The sequence below is a fragment of the Mytilus edulis genome, chromosome 5 (assembly GCF_963676685.1).
Source record: "Mytilus edulis chromosome 5, xbMytEdul2.2, whole genome shotgun sequence".
Lineage (NCBI taxonomy): Eukaryota > Metazoa > Mollusca > Bivalvia > Mytilida > Mytilidae > Mytilus > Mytilus edulis.
The window spans coordinates 26,450,664-26,476,846 of NC_092348.1; the positions used below are offsets into that span (position 1 = coordinate 26,450,664).

The window sequence follows — 26,183 nt, forward strand, 5'->3', positions numbered from 1 at the left end:
CTTTCGAATGATATATAATACAGCCGTGTGTTAGGTGGGTGCATTAAAGTCGTTAACTAAGCGTCTTTTTGAAATAAGTCACTCGCCTATTAAATCAAACGTGTCTAAATATCTATATCTGTTTACCTTCAAAGTTCAATAGTCCCAAAAGACCAATCTTAGACACAAAAGCGTCGATTTGAAAGTGCGACAGAAAGGCGAAAATTAGTTTTTATATATTTCATTGGAAAAATAACCTAATGATTGAAAATTTGTTAACGGTAGTAGCATCTGTATGACAGGCAACCTTTTTTATTTATTAAAAAAAGTTAATGTCCATCCTTTAAAATTCTGCAAAAAAACCCTCTAAAACTTAAAGACAATAATAGATGATTTAGGTTATTTTTATATTTTGATGCTTTCATGTTTATGTCTGGACATCAAAGAATAGACTTCGGGGTATAAATACAAAATTCAAAATTTGCTAGTCAATTCAATATATATACATTGTTGGGTTGATGTTAAGACGAGTTGTATATACATAATGTACACAGCCATGTATCACCATCATTGCTGGTGATCCGATGGATTAATCTGTTGTAGAGTTGTCACTGACTCAGACGTACTTATCAATATAATTATTTTCTGTGACTGTATCTTGCATTAATTTGTAGGATCCTTTACTATAGATAATTGAGCTGATCTGTAACAATAACATCTTCATGCCTTATATATCATGTACTGTAGTACGACGCTAGATTAAAACTGACGAGGAAAGGTAACACACGGCCACCGAAAGCTTTATTATTGTGAGGCCCAGGTGGTCGTGTGGTCTAGCGGGACGGCTACATTGCAGGCGATTTGGTGTCACGATATCTCAGTAGCATGGGTTCGAATCCCGGCGAGGGAAGAACAAAAAAATTTGCGAAAGCAAATTTACAGATCTAACATTGTTGGGTTGATGTTTAGACGAGTTATATATATATACTTATATATAAATATAAGTACGTCTGAGTCAGTGACAACTTTACAACAGATGTATCCATCGGATCGCGATCAATGATGGTGATACATGGCTGTGTACATAATGTATATACAACTCGTCTAAACATCAACCCAACAATGTTAGATCTGTAAATTTGCTTTCGCAAATTTTTGGTTCTTCCCTCGCCGGGATTCGAACCCATGCTACTTTGATATCGTGACACCAAATCGCCTGCACTGCAGCCGTCCCGCTAGACCACACGACCACCTGGGCTCTCAAGAAAAGAGCTTTCGCTGGCCGTGTGTTACCTTTCCACGTCAGTTTTAATCTAGCGGCGTACTACAGTACATGATATATAAGGCATGAAGATGTTATTGTTACAGATGTACTGTAGTACGCCGCTGGAGTTTTAATCTAGCGTCGTACTACAGTACATGATATATATGGCATGGAGATGTTATTTTTTACAGATCAGCTTAATTATCTATAGTAAAGGATCCTACAAATTAATGTAAGATACAGTCACAGAAAATAATTATATTTATAAGTACGTCTGAGCCAGTGACAACTCTACAACAGATAGATCCATCGGATCACCAGCAGCGATGGTGATACATGGCTGTGTACATTATGTATACACAACTCGTCTAAACATCAACCCAACAATGTTAGATCTGTAAATTTGCTTTCGCAAATTTTTTGTTAATATATATATATATATATATTGTGTGTGTATCAGGAACATACATTTTATTGTTTTTAAAACCAGTATAAAAAATCTAGGAATAAACATGAATAGATTGCATTTTACATGTGCAGCCTCAGATACGATATCACAATTAAATCTCAAGACGTAAGTAATAGCAAACTATATCAGCCAGCCTTTCCTAGAGGCTTAAGAAGTGCTAACAATATTCATGCAAGTTATAAAACATATGAAGAAATATATATTTTTCTTAAATCTGGGTTCATTTTAATTTAAAAACATTTGACCTTTAAATGTATTATATCTTCGTTTGATGTGTTTGCGCTTTTGATTTTGAAATTTGTTACGGACTTTCCGTTTTAGATTTCTTTACTTTTGTTATTCAACTTTTTTTAGAAAAACAATAAAATTCAATTATTCCTTAAAAAAAATCAAACCTTAAATAAATCAAATAATACTATAGTAAAGAAAGATGATATTTAAATCCTATTCCATCGCATACTCGATTAGCGTATACTATTTGATTTACATAACTTGATACAAAAAAAAATAGATACCATTGAAACTATCGGATGTAAACTTATGTGCTTTGGTAGGGTAAGCGGATTCTTATCCACTAGTGTCAACATTGAAAACAACACGTTTAATAATTTTTGCATTCGAAACGCTTTTCCGGATTTACCCTCATCAACCGTCATGTTGATCATGGTAGGCGAAAATCGGTGATGAGTCGAATTCTCTAATTTCACAATCAATAAAAGTAGGACGTCACAATGACTAGAACAATAAACACATATTCATGTTTATCAATCCATTATAATCATTCACATCATTTTGGAATTAGAAAACATAACTCTTGTGTTTCCACTCATGCAATTTTTAAATTTGTTATGATAACATCGTTATATTTTTGATCGTATCTCATGTATCTGTTGTGTACCCCGAGCGGGGTTTCTTAGGTCCTCTATGATGTTTCATTTTCATCAATAATATACCACGTCAAGTGAATTTCAATGATGAAAATTAACACTGTATATCTGTTTAAAAAATTGAACATTATAAGTAGGATTTCATAGACAGATTGAAGGCTTAAAAGTTGAAGAGCAATGAATCACAATAACCCAAACAATTATGTCAAATCTGACTTAGGCCATCTCTATGCCTTGGATAAAAAAAACTAAGCATAAACACGCACACATAGATCATGATATGGTACTCATTGATAAATTGGAGAAAAAAAAGTAATCAATGACAAACAGCAACAAACAAGGTCGAATGAAATTAGGTTTAGAAATGTAACAGGGTTAGACATTTTCAAAAAGCGATGTAAACTCGTGAATTCATTTTGATATAAAAACCAATAGTACAAATCTAGAAAGAACCGCGTGTATTGCAAACGAAGAGACACTTATTCTTCGATTGCATTATTTACAGTTCGAATCCGCTTCTATCAATGTCATTAGGAATGTCCAATACCGAATATTGGAAAGTGACGGCTGCATAAAACTGAAATAGCTGACAGGCTTTGGTAGTCTCACTTTTTATAACAATAATATAATTGATTACAATAAAAGCATGTACATTCATAGCTAAAACATTTCGAAAGGAAAAACCAAACACGGAGTTTTTTGTGCATATCATTTAGACTTGTTCACCCCCTCATAAACTGTACATCAAAAAGTAAAATTACAAAAATACTGAACACCGAGTAAAATTTAAAACTGAAAGTCCCTCATCAAATGGCAAAATCAAAAGCTCAAACTCATCAAACGAATGGATAACAACTGTCATATTTTAAACTTGGTACAGGCATTTTCTCATGTAGAAAATTTGGGTTGAATATGGTTTATAGCTAGCGTAACCGCTCATTTGTATGACAGTCGCATCAAATTACATTACATTCACAACGATGCGGGAACAAATCAAACAGACATAATAGATAAAAATGTCAATAATACAGCAGTCAACATCGTGCCATAATCATAATCACTAAAAGAAACATACAAACATATAACAAAGAAGCACAAAATGGTATACAGACCAAGCATATTAGTAAAAATTGACAAGAATAAAAAAAATTACCATATTACAATTACACAATGACGGGATGTAAAAGAACAGTGCCACGCACGTCATGTATGTAGCGATGAAACATAAAAGGCATATAGACAAAGCACATATCTAAATTGAAAGACAAGCAACAAACAAGTTAAACAAATAGGTTACACAATGCATGCAAACATATATTAACAAACGGAAATAATTATTAAAATGATAAAGCACTAAATTTGAAATAGAACAAAATAGTTGTTTTTGTGTTCTTTCAACTTGAGCTGGAGGCTAATACATTTTGCTGTAATTTAATGATGATGCATATGTAAAAGGAGACTTCGTGCAAGCTGTAACGAGACAGCAACATGAAGAACAAAATGCCTATTTAGAGTTTCTAAATGATGTCAAATAAAAACATCAAAATTATATGGGGTTCCATAAAAACCCAACGAATTGCTTTTACCTTTGATAATATTACGTTTGTCAAATCTTTGCACTGAAACGCTTGTAACGCAATATCAAATAATTAAAAAATAACATAATTTTGATTTTATTCTACCAAGCTTTTATATGGTAAATGTTTGCATACAACTATTGATCACTCTCGTTATAAAGTGATGTTCAGATCAATTAAAGCACCGTTAATCCAATCAGAAAGAGCAAAATTTGTACTGTTAAAAAGACCCATACAAAACATTACATAACTGAAACTCAGTCAGATAATCGGGAATAAGTACACTCATCGTTGTTAAGATAACAACTGCGATTGATTGCACAATATACATGACAATGGCTGATTTCAAAACAATAATACTAATGACACTTTAAATGTCTCTTTGTGTTGTCAGGTTTTAGATCATATCACAAAAATTCATCAAAACGAAAAACACACGAATAGTTTCTAGTGATACCTCAAAAAGAACATCAAAGGCCAGATCAGGCATAGAATGTTCAGCAGTATGCACCAGTGATGAAAACTGCTGTTCCAGCAGCTATGACACTCACTCAAATATGTGTTCATTATTTTCGACCTGTTCGACAGAGTATTCAGAAGGATGCTCAATAACGAAAAAGACCCCTGAACCAGGTAAAGTTTATTTTTTTTATTACACATGAATGTAATCAAATTACACAAAACGTAATTATTTATTCGAATATTTGTGTCATATTATCTAATAAGAATTAGAAAAGCTCAAAAACTGTATCGTGAGTAGGTACACTTAAGCCTGATACGATAATTTTGGTATTTTGATATCAAGCTAGGAAAACAGGACTAAGTCTAAGATTCAGTACAGATAAAAAAAAGAATGTGTGCGGTAAACTGTAAAGAAACATCCACTAAAACGAAAAATCTTTTAAAAAGGTCTATACTTTAGCAAAACGTTCTTAACGATTTTTTTTAATTTATATGTGTTGAATCGCCATAAAGTCTGGTTTGGTATCTTTGGTTATTTCTTGAATTGAAACATGCAATAAGGATCTGAAAATGGTGTTGCAGTTATATCAGATGCCACTTACGAAAGCATAGCATCATTAGAAATTAGTGAGTGTAAATATCCTAAAAAGTCATAAGTTCAAACTCTGATTCTAAATATCAAAGTCAAGCATATATATTTTGGGACTGTTGTACCATCCAGCCTCATTCAGCAATAACATCAAATAATAATAATGGATTATAGATAAGAAGAAATTAGAATACATATGTATTGAGGAATCAGAACGGTGCTCAAAATGGCAATTAAATAAATTTTGAAATATAAACTAAAAAGGTGCAAGAGTAGAATAAGACATTTACTTTCCCTGAAAGAAAAAGATGACGAGCGCATACGTAACTTTGCTGTGAACATTTATTGTATTATTATTTTAACGTATTCCAAAGCATGGCAATCCCTTCAATTGAATCTCTATATCGTTTGCAAAAGTATACGTGCTTATGGTCAATAACACTCCACACAGAAAAACATCACCAGGAAAAAAGAGTGTGCAATGTACAAATAAACTACTAATTAATAGTTTATAGGTGATATACTAGTGCTGTCAAATTATACAATATTTACCTAACCGTTTATTCGAATAATCTTTCAATCAATTAACTAGACATAAGTGATCCATTGAACAAGTATATAACACTGAATGTTCAGAGAAAATGTACCCTAAGGGTGATTAAGTAAGATAGATATGGTTATTTTGGGGTTTCAATTAACCTCAGGTAAAACACTTGCCAAATTGGGGCATCCATTTAGCTGTTAGAAATTTATAAATTTGCATACAAGTCTGATCAGAATGGGGACAAAAGAGCTTCTGTCTCGCGTAGAGAAAGGGTCCGGATCTTCTCACGTTAATACTCCTTGCATCAACTCATTAAGGATTCCGTATGTGACCTGTTGCAAAAGTTAATAGCTGTTCTTGCTGTCCCTATTAAATGTACGTCTGTCATTTGAAAGAAGCTTTCCAAATAGCCGACGCTCCATGCCGGTCATCTCTCAATGCAGGACCTGCCTATTGAAATAATTGTAAGTTTACTCTCATCCTAAACATTCACGAAATATTTTCAGCTGAGCGTTACGCAAAACACAATCAAAAATAAAAATAATAAATGTCGGCAGTTCTGTACCACGAATGTAGAGATGTATCATTCGACGTTATCGTCATATATTATCCTAATACATTACGGTCAGTTCATGTCTGCATAGTACTGCAATGACCAGTATACACTTAGTTTGCTTTTCACAAATATATAGTTTCAAATATCGTCACTGAGCCTTTGAGTTTGACGATTTTACATGTTTCTTCAACACAGCGAGAAAATCTCGTTCCCGGATGCAGGCTTCAATAATGTGTAATATAGGCGAGTGACATATTTCAAAAAGACGAAAAGTTAACGACTTTAATGCACGGCTATATTATATATCATTCGAAAGCTTATAGTCTGCACCTTCTGTTTTGCCCGGTCGTAAAAAAAATCGTACAGTGCATTTTCTGTTAAATCAAGGTTAACGGTCATGAATAAACATTAATTTGTTTTGCGATTATTAAACAAAAAGCCATTTTCTAGTTCTTGTACCATAATATTTTCCAAAAGATCATATGAAATTTATATAACATGATACATTATCCATGTTATCATGGTCAAACAAGAAATATGTTGGAGTGATAGCATGGACAATCGAGTCGACGGTTGACCGTACCCGCCCTTGCTTGTTACACCCTTTGTTTGCTAAAGAACCCTTGTGTTAATTCTTTTAGGGGCTCCCTAGTTGACCTATTGAAATTTCTTACTATTTTGGATCTATATTTTGTTGTGTTGAATTTTATCAAATCATTGACTTTAATTAATTTTTGGTCAGTATATACTATGTTTGATACTGAACATAAAGTAAAAACAACTAATCGATCATTTTTTTTTTTACTAAATCTTAGCCCCCATATAATTTGTTGTTTCTATGGCAACACTATCACTAATAATGCCTTGAATGTTTTTAATATTTCCTCAATATCTGTATAATGTAAGCAAAAGTGTATACATTCATTCTTATATGTATAGAAGTTCATTAAACGAATTCATTAAAAATTAGCACTTATCAAAATTTTTGAAAATGCATAACGCGACGGTACCCAAATTGCACCTATTTTGACAGTTTTTTTCAACTACGTTTTTTATGATTAAGACAAAAGTCTCCATTTTGTGTTTATTTTGTAGCCGTATCCTTCTTTACTATATAAGTACACCAATTTGAATTTCAATTCATATGGAATCATAGAAAAATTGGTCTGAACTAACCTCCAAACCATCAATGATTCTGTAAAAAGGAGTACCCAAATTGCATCCATGTTTAAATTCGCATCGTCAAAAGTCGAATAACAGAGCTTTTGTTTATTTTTTTCAAATATTTTAAACAATTGGATATTTGTCCATGCTTACTCTTCTTTTTTTAAGAAATGAATACTTTAAACATATTGTATTTGCTAATTTTAAAAAGATGACATTTTGATGACGTCGCATGGCGACGTTTCAGTACATTTTGCTTTTTCAGTAAACACTTCATCTGTTATTAAATACTGTGAACGTTTTGTGTATATCTAAATATATTTACCTATTTTGAAAGACATGTATAGTATCAAATCATAAAAATAAAAATTGTTAAGTCTCTATAGGAGATCTTGTAAGATTTCCGCTGCTATTTTTGCTAAATAGGTGCAATTTGGGTACTCGTTGCAATTTGGGTACCGTTACGTTAGCTTGTTTCCATGGCACTACATTCAATGGCAAATATTGAACAATTGAATATATGATTTTTTATAAATGTTTTTATTTGTTCTTTTTAATTTTTCTTGTTAATTTTTTTATGATCATGAAAACAGACTGAAATTTCTTCATAATCAGCACTTGTATCCAGATTAGAAAAATTGTATTTGTTTCCTTAAATTAAAAGTGATAACACCATATCGATATGCTATACTAGCCAAATTATTTACATACACATGTGTGTATACAGTGAGACTTAATAAGTGTTTTAGTTCTACTTTTGTGCAAATTTAAGAAACTAACTGAAACTTTTTCAAAAGGTATTAAACTTGAGTATCATCATAAAACTGTTTCCATAGCAACACAGTAAAAACTATCATACCATTATATATTTATATGTTTAAAATTTTGATGGTTACAATGATTTCTACAAATTTTATATATTATTCATTTTTTCTGACTGCAGAATTAGGTTTTAAAACATTTTTTTTTCAAAATTTATCAAAAGTTTTTTTATGAAAAAATGAAATCTAGGCATTTTGTATCCATGGTAACAAAAACATGAGACGTACTTCCCCATGACTTTTTCACATCATTGATAAGATAAGACTATGGTTCTTATGAATTCGAAGTCGACTTAAATTCAGGTGTCCGCAAAAAATTATTGTGAGCATTCAAAAATGACCAAAAAAGTTTTTTTTTTTACCTAATGCAAACCACATAAAAAGGGGGGTGTAAGTGATTATGATTGAAAATGAATATGCAAATATGCAAATATCAGTTATTGAATCAAATTAATAAAATGCATATATTTAATAAAATCATAAAAAAAAACTTTTTCTTAATCATTTATTAAAATATACGATTTTTGTTTAATTCAGAAGTTAAATGGTCAACGGGAGATAACAATGAACATATCTTTGAAATGTTAAGGAGTACGTCAAAAACTTAAAATTCTCTATCATAAGACTAATCTGTGACGTTCAGATCAAAAGAGTTATAAAGCCAAACAAGTACAAAGTTGAAGAGCATTGAGGACCCAAACTTCCTAAAAGTTGTGCTAAATACGGCTTAAGCAATCTATCCCTGGGATATGAAAATCCTTAGTTTTTCGAAAATTTCAAAGTTTTGTAACAGGAAATTTATAAAAATGACCATATAATTGATATTCATGTCAACACCGAAGTGCTGACTACTGGGCTGGTGGTACTCTCGGGGACGAAACATTCACCAGCAGTGGCATCGACCCAGTGGTGTAAATAGTTATCAAAGGTACAAGGATAATAATTCAATACGCCAGACGCTCGTTTGAACTCTTAAGACAGTGGTAAATCAAAAAGTTTGGCGCGTTCTTCGTAAGGAATCTGATTGAGGATACAAAATTGAAAATGAAAACAGGTACATTTCTGTGACAGTGTCAATGTCAAGAGAAGTGTTTTGAGTGCTAGATATATTTTCATGTCGCATGTTTGCTTGTGTTTTTCAAAAGACAACCAATAAGTTGTGTTTTGAAGACGCAACAAAGAACTCACATGCATATATTTATACATCTGATGTACAGTGGTTGTCTTCTGTTAATGTATTTAGGCTTAAGGCATTTTCTCTATTCTTTTTAATTTTTGACCATTATTCTACATATTAGATAATCCTTATAATTCACATCCTTATTATCTATTCTTTATATTTTTTGGTTTCTCTATTCTTTACAGATATTCTACTATTTACTACATTCCAACCCTTCTAAAAGACAAACAGAAAAAACACCTTGCGAAATTCTTTAATTTCACTTTCCGATATATTGATGATGTCCTATCACTGAATTACCCATATTTCAGCCAATACTTGCATCTCATATATCCCAGCGAACTTGAAATTAATTTAAGGATACTACTGATTCTAGAAGGACTGCTTCTTACCTTGATCTTTTCCTCAATATAGACACAGATGGACGACTTCACACGAAAATCTATGATAAACGGGACGATTTCAACTTCCCAATTATCAATTTCCCATTTCTCAGCAGTAAAATAACATTTGCCCCTTCGTATGGTGTTTACATAACTCAATTATTACGTTATTCTCGTGCATGTTCACACTTTACGGACTTCATATACAGGAGTGTGATCCTAACGCAGAAACTGATCCAACAAAGTTGTCATGTTGTAAAAATGCGTGAAATTGTGAATTTTAGCATTTTCATCTTTTTGTGTCGTGTTTGGTATCAAAAGTCATTATTTCTTATGAGTAATTAAGTTTCAATATTTTTATTATGCTAGAAGTGCATTTTAGTCGGAAAACAAGATTTTGAATTATTTTTGAAATGATTTTATAAAAGACATGTATTAGTCGTTTTAGCGTTACTAGGAAATATTAATGGATTAAGATTAAGATTAGATCGTGAGAATACTTTTTGACAACAATGGTCATCAATGTAATTTATTTGTCAACACCTAAACTGTATATAGAGTGAATAATGTCAATTAACACTAAGTCTTAATTTAATCTGTTTTTGCTATATTTCATTATTTAGAAACTTTTTGTTTATAAGTACCCTTTTCCGTTTTCATTGGTCAAAACGTTTCTATGATAATGTTTTATAAAGATGACTTTTGAAACGAAAAAGGGAGAGAGAAAAATAGAGAGAACCATGTGACGCACCGGTTCGCCCCGCTCTCGATCTACGAGCAGCGGCGGGTAAATGTATATTGCCATGATTACTGTTTTGTAAATATTGTTTATGAACTGTGAATGTATATATGTTGGATGGAAAAATAAAGTATGTGAACGTTCATGTATCCAGTATCGTGTATTGATTTATAACAACTTTCCAGTATGGACCTTCTGTCATCAAAACCGGGCCTAAATTGTTTGGATTGTAAAATACTGTTATTCATTTCCGACGGACTATAGAGTTAACAAAAACAAAACACAACAACAAAACAACCACATGTATGATCGACAATTCAAATTACGACAAACTAGGATTTTCTATAACGTCAAATATTAAGGAAATTCTAAATGTGTCAAAGTTATGAGGAGGACATATTAAAAATGACACTCCGTAAATTTTACGGACACCATCACGAATTGGTTGATCCATACGATGTATCTTTGTCCAAACTAACTATGGACATTTTTACCACGTGTTAGATTGTTGGTTGTCATTACGTCGTCTGATCTTTTTCAGTATTACCGAACGTGATTTATTCCCGAATGTGACTGTTTTGCTGAGTGTAAATTCGTTTTGCGTTAAGACGTGGCACGGTACTTTTCCATTCCAAATCAATTTGTTGGGTTTTGATGATGTGTTTGTTGTTGTCATCGAATTTTGTCAAATCACGGTCTCAACTTTGTAGTTGTAAATCGTATTTTTTTTCTGTTGTATTCTTGTGTTGTGTTAGGGATAACTACCACAGGCACTTGTTTCTATCCATAGGAAGGTCGACTATCCATATACTTTATATGGATAGTCGACCTTCCTATGGATAGAAACAGGTGCCTGTGATAACTACTCATCCAGTTCATTTGGTAGATTCAATTATGGATTAACGAAATTTACACTATATATTTGGTTTGCAGTTTGATCAGAAGAAACTCCCACAAAGGTAGATAATACAATTAATTATCTATAATTACTACTAAAATTAAATATTAATTAGTATTATAATTTTCACTGTTATTGATATAAGTTAGATAAGTCATACAAATCTAATCTTGAATTTCATCCAAATTCTTTCTTAATTTTCGGAACACGTTTTAGAAATATAAGTGTGACGTCACTTTGGGCGTTGCATTGACTCATGATGGCTAACAGGGCTGTGATTTTGTAATGTATTCGTTTTTATTCTATAGCTAGTCACCACAAGTAAAACACAGTTTAATCATGCATATCTTTTATATAGTCATTTTATAAAATTTACTGTTTGCAAAACTATACATTATTCTTGATAATGATGTTTTTGTCCCAGGCGGATAACCATGATAACCCTGGCCTCACAACTTGGAACTTTTGGTCCTCGGAGATCTTCAACTTTGTAGTTGTTATGGCTTTCAAACTTTTAACAACTGAGCATAGTTTTGTCTGGACGTAGAGCGCGTCTGGCGTATGCAAATATTTTTTAACCTGTTACCCTTTGGTGGCTATTATTCGTTTGTTTCTCTGTCCTATATTTTCTCCCATTTATCTGTTTTATATTTATTGTAACCCTGTCGTGAAATGTTGTCATTTTAATGTTATAATTAACACTGCCATTAAAGCCGGAGGTTTAGCATGCCACAAAACCAGGTTCAACCCACCATTTTTTCATAAAATTCCCTGTACCAAGTCAGGAAATGGCCATTGTTACATTATAGTTCGTTTGTGTGTGTGTGTTACGTTTCGGTGTTGTGTCTGTGTTGTGTCGTAGTTATCCTGGTTCCCGGTACTACGTTCCAGGTATTAGCTATTAGCAATACTCTCTCACGAGGTATATGTGTAACATACTGAATATTGCGATCGGGAACCAGTCTATGTCGTAGTTCTCTTTTCAGTTTGTAACCCGGATTTGTTTTTTCTCCATCGATTTATGAATTTTGAACAGCGGTATCAACTTCCGAAGCAAGGTTGTCGGCTCTCCGGACATTCCCGAAGTTCTGCGTTTAACACCCTTGCCTTCAGCCGTACTCACACCGTGCAAGATCTTGCAGAGATTAAGCATCCGCAGCGCATGCATACATTTTTTCGTTAATTGCATAAACATATATTTAAAACATGTTTTTGTATTAACTTTAACGGTTCATTTTTAAACATACGACAATTTGTAGCCGTTTGACCATTCTGTGGAAAGTGCGTACATGCGAACTACTTTGTTTACGTTTTCCAAGTTGGCGGCCGCCAGCGTACAAACCATACAGGTATGATTTTTTACTTATATTAAACGATATAACTATTTTAAATCAATGTATATGACAGAATTCAATTGCATAGGTGTCAGGTCTGATCGCTGGTGGACATTAAACAAAATTGCCGTTTCTTGGAAGGAGAAATAACAGAAATTTAAAAAAGGGGGAGGGAGTACTTAAAAAAAATGGTATCACACTTTATTTTAGCTGCCGCCTGCGGTACCATACTGTGGCATGCATAAATTTATTCTCATAGACAGAAAATAGTGTTTGCTGGATATTAAAGATAGTATGATTACAGTAGGATCACCCCCTCCCCCCCCCCCCCCCCAAAAAAAAATAACCCACTGCATTATCATTATTGTTTGGCATTAGCATGATCAAGGATTTGTACTATACAAATCCTTAGTAAGTAAATCAGTAATTAAGTAAGTAAAAATTTATTTGGATTCAGCATATTGACAAACAGTACAAACATATGCTCTAATGAGCTTTTCACCGAATATAAAAACATATGCAATAAAAAATAAAACAAGGCATGCGGCATGCAAAATAAATTATAAAAAGCAGCACCAAAAATTGGCTCTAAGCAATAGCATATACATGTATCTGCTATTGGAAGCCGCATGCATGATTAGGAATCAAATGAGCTAGCAATCAAAGGTTACCTATGAAATTATGGTGTCATTATTTATTTGTACATGTATGTTATGAAAAGAAAAAATCTACTTCACAGGTTTTGAAAACTAATTATATATTTTTCTCTGTGTCTATAATTTCTAAACAATTAAAACATTTAAAAGCTGGAGTATATATCAGTAACACTCAAGAATGTGTCCACTGCTTGAAAGGAAGATAGATAGATAATCAGAGGCTGCAAATACTAATAGTTATGTTCAAATGCCAGAATCATGTATTTTAATTTACAAAAATGTACAAGTACAATGCATAATCACCCATTTTTTTTACTATGTATACAAAATGTACATGTACATTCCATTTATCAGTTGGATCATCTAGCTACTAATGGCTAGTTTACAGAAAACCAGGCATATTATATAATACTTTTATATTCCACTAACCATATATTATATGATTATATATTTTTAATTTTTGTGTTTTTGTTGAATTTATGCTATTTTGCATTGGTGTCCTTGTCTTCAATTTTCCCCCTTTAAGACTTGCATGTGTAGGCTGAAGGTAAAGACACAGAAGAGTGCAGGGGGAATTCATGATCAGTACCCTTCTTTTGTTGACTAGCTGTATATTTTAATATAGTGCTGATTCTGATGATAGATAATTATTTTTTTAGGTTTCTTATACTAAGTAACTGATTATCATGACACTGTCATAACATGAGGTGCCAGGACAGGCAGGAGATGTGAGAAGTAGCAGTTTTAAAATTTTATTGCGGGAAATGTTAATTTCAATAGTATTTTATCTTTTGGTAAGTTTTAGATAGTCTTATTGTCGAGCCTGCAACTTTTGTTGCAGAAAGCTCGACATAGGGATAGTGATCCGGCGGCGGTGTTAGCTAACTTCTTAAAAGCTTTATATTTTAGAAGGTGGAAGACCTGGATGCTTCATACTTTGTATATAGATGCCTCATGTTACGAAGTTTCCGTCAGTCACATGTCCAATGTCCTTGACCTCATTTTCATGGTTCAGTGACCACTTGAAAAAAAAGTTCAGATTTTTTGTAATGTTGAATTCTCTCTTATTATAAGTAATAGGATAACTATATTTGATATGTGCGTACCTTGCAAGGTCCTCATGTCTGTCAGACAGTTTTCACTTGACCTCAACCTCATTTCATGGATCAGTGAACAAGGTTAAGTTTTGGTGGTCAAGTCCGTATCTCAGACAATATAAGCAATAGGGCTTGTATATTCGGTGTATGGAAGGACTGTAAGGTGTACATGTCCAACTGACAGGTGTCATCTGACCTTGACCTCATTTTCATGGTTCAGTGGTTATAGTTAAATTTTTGTGTTTTGGTCTGGTTTTTTTCATACTATATGCAATAGGTCTACTGTATTTGTTGTATGGAATGATTGTAAGGTGTACATGTCTAGCGGGCAGATGTCATGTGACCTTGACCTCATTTTCATGGTTCAGTGGTTATAGTTAAATTTTTGTGTTTTGGTCTGTTTTTTTCATACTATATGCAATAGGTCTACTATATTTGTTGTATGGAATGATTGTAAGGTGTACATGTCTAGCGGGCAGATTTCATGTTAAGTTGTTGAGTTTTGGTCTATTTATCTAATACTATATGCCATAGGTCAACTATATTTTGTGTATGGAAATATTTTATGATCTTTATGTCAGTAGCGCAGGTTAAAATCAAACTTAGTTTAATTTTGGACCCTTTGGACTTTAATGTAGACCAATTTGATAACGGGACCAAAAATTAAGAATCTACATACACAGTTAGATTTGGCATATCCAGTCTTCATAACGAGTGGCAGCCCAGGCAGCCCAGGCTGGTAAAATTGCTCTCGGGCTTGTAAAAATCAGATCTACAGGCCAACAGAATCTAACTAAAAAATTTCAAAAATTGAGCTGCGGGCCTGTAGATTTAGCAGTTCAGCGTGAAGACTGCATATCAAAGAACCCCAATTATTCAATTTTTTATGAAATCAAACAAAGTTTAATTTTGGACCCCGATTTGGACCAACTTGAAAACTGGGCCAATAATAAAAAATCTGAGTACATTTTTAGATTCAGCATATCAAAGAACCCCAAGGATTCAATTTTTGTTAAAATCAAACTAAGTTTAATTTTGGACCCTTTGAACCTTAATGTAGACCAATTTGAAAACGGGACCAAAAATTAAGAATCTACATACACAGTTAGATTCGGCATATCAAAGAACCCCAATTATTCAATTTTTGATGAAATCAAACAAAGTTCAATTTTGGACCCTTTGGGCCCCTTATTCCTAAACTGTTGGGACCAAAACTCCCAAAATCAAACCCAACCTTCCCTTTATGGTCATAAACCTTGTGTTTAAATTTCATAGATTTCTATTTACTTATACTAAAGTTATTGTGCGAAAACCAAGAATAATGCTTATTTGGGCCCTTTTTTGGCCCCTAATTCCTAAACTGTAGGAACCAAAACTCCCAAAATCAATCCCAACCTTCCTTTTGTAGTCATAAACCTTGTGTCAAAATTTCATAGATTTCTATTCACTTAAACTAAAGTTATAGTGCGAAAACCAAGAAAATGCTTATTTGGGCCCTTTTTGGCCCCTAATTCCTAAAATGTTGGGACCAAAACTCCCAAAATCAATCCCAACCTTCCTTTTGTGGTCATAAACCTTGTGTTAAAATTTCATTGATTTCTATTCACTTTTACTAAAGTTAGAGTGCGAAAACTAAAAGTATTCGGACGACGACGCAAGACGCAAGACGACGCAGGACGACGACGCCAACGTGATAGCAATATACGACGAAAAATTAAAATTTTTGTGGTCGTATAAAAATGATATGCAATGCTGTACATATACTATAAATCTATTAATTAATGATTTTTTCTTCTAGAATTGACATATATGGAACTGTAACACGGAGAAGCTGACTTGAAAGAAATATACTTAGTATTTTGTATGCTGATAGAGAATGACAGTCACAGACTTTTATTAATGTTGTAATTCAAACAATTATCATACACACAGGAAATAAACATATATAATTTTTACTTGGTTTTATTTTAAGTCAATCTATGGAGAAGGGTCATAGTCAAAAACTAGTAAATTTTGATGTAAGCCATTACATACATCCATATGGCCTTTACTAATGAGAAATAGTTCTAAGCCTAACATATGTTAATGCACCAGAATACATTTTAAGAATACATAGGCGGATCCAGGGGGTCCGGGCCCCCCCCCCCCCTTTTCGTGGGAAAAATTTGGTTGATTATATTGGGAATCATTGAAGCATGACTGGAGTGGGCCCCCCCTTAGGTCAGTCAGCCCCCCCCCCCCCCCCTTAGGAAAAGTTCTGGATCCGCCACTGGAATACATGGTAATCTCTACTGAGTTTTAGGTGCTAAGGTCAAACATGAAGAGATTATGAAATTGCATGGTCAATCTTTTTTTGATGATGTGCCATTAATTTATAATTACGATGATAAAGAGTTGAGTCATTTTTTAGCTCACCTGGCCCACAGGACCAAGTGAGCTTTTCTCATCACTTGGCGTCCTTAGTCTTCCGTCATCTGTCGTCCATCAACTTTTACAAAAAATCTTCTCCTCTGAAACTACTGGGCCAATTTAACCAAACTTGGCCACAATCATCATTTGTGTATCTAACTTAAAAGAATGTGGCAAGTGACCCGGCCAACCAACAAAGATGGCGGCCATGGCTAAAAATTGAACATAGGAGTAAAATATAGATTTTGGCTTACAACTCTGAAACCAAAGCATGTAGAGTAAATCTGACACCGGATCATATTGTTAATCAGGTCAAAATGCATTTGTTCTGAAATTTTCTGATGAATGGGACAACCCATTATTGGGTTGCTGCTCCATAATTGGTAATTTTATGGAAATTTTGCCGTTTTTGGTTATTATCTTGAATATTGTTATAGATAGAGATAATCTGTTAACAGCAATTATGTTCCGCAAATTAAGATACACAAATATGTCAAGATGACAGAAATGGTCAGTTGACCCCTTAAGGAGTTATTGACCTTTATAGTCAATTTTTTTAAAACTTTTACAAAAATCTTCTCCTCTATAACTACTGATATATAAAAAAAAGAAGATGTGGTATAATTGCCAATGAGACAACTATCCACAAGAGACCAAAAATGAGACAGAAATTAACAATAAGAAGTAACCGTATGGCCTTCAACAATGAGACAAATTGAACCAACCTTGCCCACATTCATCAATAGGGTATTTATTTTTTAAAAATGTGTCCGATGACCCTGGCGGTGAACTAAAATGGCTGACATGGCTAAAATTAGTACTTAAGGTAGAATGCAGTTTTTCGACTCATATCTCTGAAACCATTTAAAGCAAATCTGACGAGGATACAAATGTTCATTAGACCCAGATCTATTTGCCCTGAATTTTTTTAGGCCAATCAGGCAATTTGTTGTTGGATTGCTGCTTCTGAATAGATAATTTTAAGAAATGTTTGCAGCTTTCGGTTATTATCTTGAATGTTATTATAGATAATACAAATACTACAAATAAGTCAACATCACCAAAATGGTCAAGTGACCCCTTATTAAGGAGTTATTGCTCTTTATAGTAAATTTTTAACAATTTTCTCTTCTGGGCCAAATAAAGGCAACAGTAGTATATCGCTGTTCGAAACTCACAAATTGACTGAGAAAGTAAACAAATCCTGGTTACAAACTAAAACTGAGGGAAACGCATCAAATATAAGAGAACACATAACAGAAACACAACATACACATTGTGTAACACACACAGAAACGAACTATAATATAACAATGGCCATTTTCCTGACTTGGTACAGGACATTTTAAGAAAAAAAATGTAGGGTTGAACCTGGTTTTGTGGCATGCCAAACAACCCGCTTTAAGGGCAATGTTCATTATAGATAGAGATAATTGTAAGCAGCAGGAATTTTCAGTAACGTTAGATCTACAAACACATCACCAAAACACAATTTTTGTCATGAATCCATTTGTGTCCCTTGTTTAATATGCACATAGACCACGGTGAGCGACACAGGCTCGTTAGAGTATTTTGTTTAGATGCTATAAGCAACTGGCTAACTATATAGTTTAAATTTAAAATTTTGGTGCTTTAATAGCTACTTATGCCGTATGGGTTTTGGTGATTGTTGAAGGTCGTATTGTGACAAATAGCTGTTACTTTCTGTGTCATTTGGTCTCTTTAAGAGTTGACAAAGTGGCAATCATACAATATCTTCCTACTAAGCAATATTGCCGTAAGATATGAACAATCATCTTTGCCATATGTACATAAATTCACCATATGTAGACACTTATTTCATGATAATGGAACACCGTATCGGTGGTCACTTGGTAGCGTGTTTGTCTAGGGGTCGTGTGTTCAAATCATGGCTGTCTGGGTCAAACCAAAGACTGTAAAATAGGTGTTTGAGGCTTCTCAACTAAGCACGTAGCATTAAGGGAATATTTTTTTTTATCATAATGAACAATTGAACAAAACATATGGGACGAGAACTGTCATTTGAGACAGATAATTTGAGATTTTTTGGTTGAACTAGTTTTGATTGATTGATTAGAAGTGTTTAACGTCCTGGCAGCGATGAATATTACACATATATATCTATGTATATATAAATATGTTCCGGGCCATACGAGTATGGTCATGACCGTATGGTTATATACTCATACTGTAAACTTAAATATTATCCTTAGCATATAAGTTCCCAAGGGACAATATATTAAGTAAAAACTATCCCTACAGATGAAATATTAGTAAATAATGGATATTTTTTACCTTTAAAAGTTGTCCCACTCTAAAAAAGATTATCCGCTACGAAGGATAAAATCAATGTAGATATAATATCCTAAGGATAAAAGTGAGTAGTAAAATAATTTCCCATGGGGTAATATTACCAAGAAATTTATCATTTCTAGGGATAATATTTCTACAAAATTATATCCATTTGGGATAATATTTCAGTAAAATTATATCCGATGGATACAATGTCATGTAAATACTATCCTACTGCATCTTGATCAATGAAGTGTTTAAACATATGGCACATTGCTTTAAAGAAACAAGTAAAATGATAATAGATAATCATTTGTGTCAAGATGGATGGAGAGGAGTATAACGTTTTGTACAAATATCTGCTGAATAAAGAATACCCCCAAAACAGCTCTTTAAATGAGAAACAAGCATTACGAAAACGTGCCCAAAGCTTTTTAATTAAAAACAAATAAGCTGTACTACAGAATTAATGAAGGTAAGTTTTATATTTATATTTGTATAATCATCAATAATTAACAGTGTTTGTTTTGAAATATGTTTTGAATTAAATAAAAGAGATTTTAAACCCAAAAATAATCAAATATCGATCATGGATCAGAAGATGTAGATAAAATAGAACTATCCCATAAATAATATCCACAGGTTATAATACATGTAGTATACAGATATTCCCTAAATTTCCTACTAAGGACTGTTTTTAATTTTTTCGTAAAATGATCCGGGAGATAAAATGTCTTTGAATATTTTATCCTCTAGGATAGAAAATTGCAACATTTTATATCCCACAACACTAAAATAATATCCATCATTGTGGATATTTTTTTAGTGTTGGAGATATAATTTGTGGCAATTTTCTATCCTAGAGGATGAAATATTCAAAGACATTTTATCTCCCGGATCATTTTACAGGGGGGATCAAATTAATTGTTACAATACGAGTATGGTCATGACCGTATGGTTATATACTCGTACGAGTATGGTCATGACCGTATGGTTATATACTCATACGAGTATAGTCATGACCGTATGGTAATATACTCATACGAGTATGGTCATGACCGTATGGTTATATACTCATACGAGTATGGTCATGCCCGTATGGTTATATACTCATATAGTCGGGATCATTAACAAGTTTACAGTAAATACTTTTAAAATCTTCATAAGGTATAACATTTTAGTTGTAATGTCATTATAAAAGGTATCAAAGGTCATTTTATTATATAATAATGATAAAAGATTAATTGAATAAAAATAAGCAGTTTCAAAATGTTCTTGTATGACATTATTAAGATTGCATCTTTTAATATGTTGTTCTATAAGTACTGTTTGTTTTGATTTGCTTATGTAAAGGGTTATTTGAATGTTAGAGTGGGGTGCTCATTTTCGCCATAACTTTCCATGTTTTCTTCAGTTTATGTTCAGGTCCGAAGTTTTTATTTTTGAAGTATACTGATTTTTCTATATGAAGATAACTTCAAATGCAAAATATTCTTAGCTTTAAAACGTGTTTGTTTTGAGAAAAATCATCTGAAAAGTTAGATTAAGGGTGTTTGAATTTCCTGATGTTTTGTCAATGGCGGACACATATTCGCCGTTTTTACACATCTATTTTAAAACCAAATAACTGCAGCTTTAAACAATATTTATCAAATAAATTCCTTTATAGATGAATAGCAGACATTTGAAAGGTGTAAAAAACTGAAATTCAGGGCAATCAGTCAAAGAATTTTTAAGAAATACTTCTTTGAAATCGTTTTTGTCATTCAGAAAATTTGCTGAAAATCGTTGTCCGTTTTTCGGTCCTTTACGGTAAGTGCCGAAATTTGGTCTCATTGCCAAAAATAATCATACTTGTTATAAAAATATAACTTACCGGCATAATTCTTACATTTCAACCATCCTTTGACGTTTTTACACCTCAAAATCATAAAACGGCGAAAAAAGTGTCCACGGCAAATATGAGCGCCCCACTCATGTAATTAAAGTAACTTTTAATGAATTTTTCAATTTCAAAATTCCACATTTTTTTTTTTAAATGACCCATATGTAAAGCTTTGAAATAAAAGTAAAATTGAGAATAGAAATGGGGAATGTGTCAAAGAAACAACAACTCGACCATAGAACAGACAACAGCAGGTCTTCAATGCAGCGAGAAATTCCCACACCCGGAGGCGTCCCTCAGCTGGCCCCCATACAAATAATAATTATATATACTAGTTCAGTGATAATGAACGCCATACTTAACTCCAAATTATACACAAGAATACTTAAATTAAAAATGATACAAGACTAACAAAGGCCAGAAGCTCCTGACTTCGGACAGGTGCAAATATGCAGCGGGGTTAATATGTTTATGAGATCTCAACGGTTGAACCCTCCCCCTATACCTGTAGCCAATGTAGAAAAGTAAACGATAAAAATACGCAAATTTCTATTCTGGCAAATATTGATAATAAATTTCCAATATCTTAACCTGAGGAAAAAAGCAATTAAATAATTTAAATAAGTCTTATGGTAGATTTTTTTCAAGCTGTCTTTTCGTTTCCACTTGCAGTTTCGACTTTATAAAGTAAATGTTTTTCTTTTCATTTTAACAATTCATTTAACTCTACATTTAATAAAATGCAAACTTGAAGAAAACCTATCGAAAAGTTACAAAAGGTAACTGAAATTTCAATAAATCGAATCGTATATTATCAGCGTCAATTCATTTCTATTTCCTTTTTGGGTCTTTGGTGTAAACCCCCAAAAAGTAGTTCCGACCACAAAGAGTAGTGTCCCTTTGAACGCTTGTAGATTACAATAGAAACTGGCAGTTTCTATATCGTGACGTCACAATACAAAATAGCAAGTCCGCATAAACGATCAGTGACGCAGAAAATACAAAATACCGGTGACGGCAAGGATTGATTGCAGAGTTTATGAGCTTGGAAGTTGCAGCGGTATACTACTGTTGCCGTTCTTTATCTACTAAAGTGGCGAATCTCTTGTATCCCCGAGGAACCAGTAATGACGCACCTAACGTTGTGTTTGTCTCTGCATTTAATCTACCATTTAAAAGAAAAAGAAACACGGAATAGAATGAAAGATTGATCACTTGTTAATGTATTTCAATCATTAAACAGTTGATTTTTGAAACAGTAAAAGCAATAAAAATCATGTTTGCTAACATTACAAACGGACTGTCAACTTATGATGGGTACCAGTAATGACGCACTATAAACAAACCAGTAAAAACCACTTGCAGTGTACCTGATGTTCGAAAAATTGCTTCAATCCGGATAATTTAAAGTTAACACTATTCAGCAAATTTAATTTTAATAACAAATTTTGACATTTACAGTCACTTTTATGATCATGTTGATAGCAACACAATTTTTTTCATTAATTTAATTGTAACCTATATTTTATTTCAAATTTTATATAAAATTGTTCAAAATTTATCAAAGTGACATATATATTTCATATACTTGAAAATAAGAAGTAATTGCATTCATAAAACAACATTGACATTAAAACATTCACACGTACAATGAATGAAAAAAATCGATAAACAATAGAAAATTATATAAGCGACGATCATTTGTTCTACAGTGATTCCCGCTTAAATGTAAAACCATGTCACATGACAGTCATATGATTTGAAAAACACAAACTGGGGCAGCATGTGCTTACATACTTTTTCCGGCCAAAGTGGATTTAGGACTGATAATCATTCTGGGAAGGGTAGACTGTTTTTGACCTTAATAAAATGGCGGAAATTGCATTATCTTTACTAATTCAAGCAATAATAACATTTCTGGACAGAGTTTGAGGCATCTATGTTGTAGTCATATGACCTTCACCATCATGTTCTGAATAGTAATTATCGATGACGTCACAGCTTTTGTTTAGAAATCTAAATGGGTGCGTCATTTCTGGTCCGCGTCAAAACAGGTACCAAGACGATATGATATGTCTGTTTGCAGGTTATTCTAGTGTTCATTGCAGTACGTTTTGATCTAATCATACATTTCTGTCTTCAGATAGGCCATTCAAAAACGAAAGTAGGATTTTTAAGTATTCCATTTCAAGTTATCTAGAGATTAAACAGATTGAGAAGGTAAGTCACATCTCAAGGGATCATCTGCGCAACACATATAAAACAAACTGTAGATTCAAGAGGAAATGGTAGGAATTGACAAAATTGTCACAGTCAAAGATCACAGATCACAAGCCTTCACGGTGACAAGCCCAGGAAATCAAAAATATGGCAACAACCCAAAAAGTACTTCTACTTGTGACATACATGTAAAGTTCTAAAGAATGACATTTCTTTGTTATATTCCAATATACATGTTCAATGTACATGTACCAAATATACAAACACCTGAATTTCATCGGATAAGGTTAGGAAAGGAACTACCATAATTTCTATTTATTTTAGAGGGTAAGGGGGAGAGGTGAAGAATGGGGTCGACAGGGGGTCGTACGTCTTTTTCTAATTTCCTTGTCCAAATAGTTATGACATCTCAAAAGGCTCTTTTTAGCTCACCTGACCTGAAAGGTCAAGTGAGCTTTTCTTATCATTTGGCGTCCGTCGTCGTCCTCCTTCCTCGTTAACTTTGACAAAATCTTCTCCTCTGCAACTACCATGACTACTGAGCAAAATTTAACCAAACTCATCCACAATCATCATTTGGGTATCTAGTTTAAAAAATGTATCAGGTGATCCGGCCAACCAACCAAGATGGCCACCATGGCTAAAAATGGAACATAGGGATAAAATGTAGATTTTGGCTTCTATCTCTAAAACCAAAGCATTTATAGCAAATCAGGCATGGGTAAAATTGTTCATCAATCAAAATAAATCTGCCCAAAATTTTCAGAACAATCAGGCTACTTGTTATTGGGTTGCTGCCCTTGAATTGACAATTTTAAGGAAATTTTGCCGTTTTTGGTTATTATCTTGAATATTATTATAGATAGAGAAAAACTGTAAACAGCAATAATGTTCAGCAGTGTAAGATCTACAAATAAGTCAGCATAACCAAAGTGGTCAGATGACCCATAAAGGAGTTATTATCCTTTATAGTAAATTTTTTACAATTTTTTTACAATTTTTGTAATCTTTTACATCTTTTACAAAAATCTTCTCAGACTCTTAAACTACTGAGACAAATTTAACCAAACTTGTCCACAATCATCATTAGGGTATTTAGTTTTAAAATTGTGTCCGATGAACCCGCCCGCAAACCAAGATGGCCGACATGGCTAAAAATAGAACATAGGGGTCAAATGCAGTTTTTGGCTCACATATCTGAAACAAAAGCATTAAGAGCAAATCTGATGATGATAAAATTGTTCATTTGGTCAAGATCTATCTGCTCTGAATTTTCAGATCATTCAGGCAACCCGTTGTTGGGTTGCTGCCCCTGAATTGGTAATTTTAAGAAAAATTTTGCAGCTTTTGGTTATTATCTTGAATATTATTATAGATAGAGATAAATTGTAAACAGCAATATTGTACAGCAATGTAAGACCTACAAATAAGTCAACATGATCAAAATGGTCAGTTGACCCCTTAATTTTTTACAATTTGCATAAATTTGGTAAATTTTTACAAAATATTTTCCACTGTAACTACTGGGCCTAGTTCATTAGAGATAGAGATAATTGTAAGCAGGCAGAATGTTAAGTAGGAAAGATCTACAAACACATCAACATCACCAAAACACAATTTTAACATGAATCCATCTGTGTCCTTTGTTTAATATGCACATAGACCAAGGTGAGCCACACAGGCTCTTGGTTTATATGACTGAGAAAAATAATTGGTGAAGAAAAAAATCATATGGTCATGATGCAGTGATGGTGGTGTACTTCTATTTTTGCTACAGCCTTTTAAGACTAAATGAAAGTACCCATTATTGATGATTTTCCCAATTTTCATAAATTTTTACCTATTTAATCTTTTTTAATACTTTCAATAAAGATGAAGTGGACCAATCTGAATAAATTTAACTAACAAAAACTATAGGTAGGTGATATTTTTTTATAAATATTTTACCTGTACAATTATAAGCCATCTGTAAAAGTCTTATAAAATCATTGTTATTTTTTAATAGTTTTTGAGAACTTAAACTTGTCAATGATAAAACTATGACAAATCAAGAGATAACATTTTCCTGCCAAACTTTCCAATGGCTAATATCTCGAAAACAAGTACATTAACTAGCATATTAATCTATTGTAATAAAAATTCATCTTATCTAATAAAATTTGTAGATTTAGCTAACAAAGTCCTTATATTTGTATAAAGTAACATAAGTTTATAGTGGAAAATTGTTTTAACGTTAAATAAGCTACAATTAAAAATGTCTCGCTAGTCCCTCTCTGTGATTAATATTAATTTAGATAACTCTGGTAAATTTCCCAATCAATCTATCATGAAGGGGAGATATATAATTCGACATTCATTTATAGTCTTTTTTTGATGAACGGTTTTTATACGCCCGTCTTTTAGACGGGATGTATTATGGTATACCGTTGTCCGTCCGTCGTACCGTCCGTCTGTCCGTCTGTCCGTCCGTCGTCCACACTTCGGACAATAACTCAAAAACACTTTCACCAATTTCCATGAAACTTAAGTGAATTGTTTATATCTATTGATGTAAGCTCCCTTTCAATTTTTATAAATTTCAGATTTTAAGTTTTGGATTTATGGGGCTTTATTCATAAAAAAAGGAGGATTTTCAACACTTCGGACAATAACTCAAAAAGGCTTTCACCAATGTCCATGAAACTTTGGTGAATTGTTTATATCTATTGATGTAAGCTCCCTTTCAATTTTTATAAATTTCAGATTTTGAGTTTTGGA

At 32.9% G+C, this 26,183-nt stretch overlaps 1 protein-coding gene and 1 long non-coding RNA gene across 2 annotated transcripts in view; both read left to right on the plus strand.

Moving 5' to 3' along the window:
• The first annotated feature begins 12,619 nt into the window (after positions 1-12,619).
• Positions 12,620-16,554, plus strand: LOC139523344 (uncharacterized). Its single transcript, XR_011664600.1, has 3 exons — positions 12,620-12,861; positions 14,162-14,296; positions 16,398-16,554. It is a non-coding gene; the product is annotated as an uncharacterized lncRNA (long non-coding RNA).
• A 6,819-nt stretch (positions 16,555-23,373) lies between these two features.
• Positions 23,374-26,183, plus strand: part of LOC139525015 (uncharacterized) — a 93,247-nt gene continuing 90,437 nt past the window's right edge. Inside the window, exon 1 of the mRNA XM_071320191.1 lies at positions 23,374-23,494. The gene's annotated coding sequence lies outside the window, so the exon portion shown is untranslated. The remainder of the gene's footprint in view (positions 23,495-26,183) is intronic.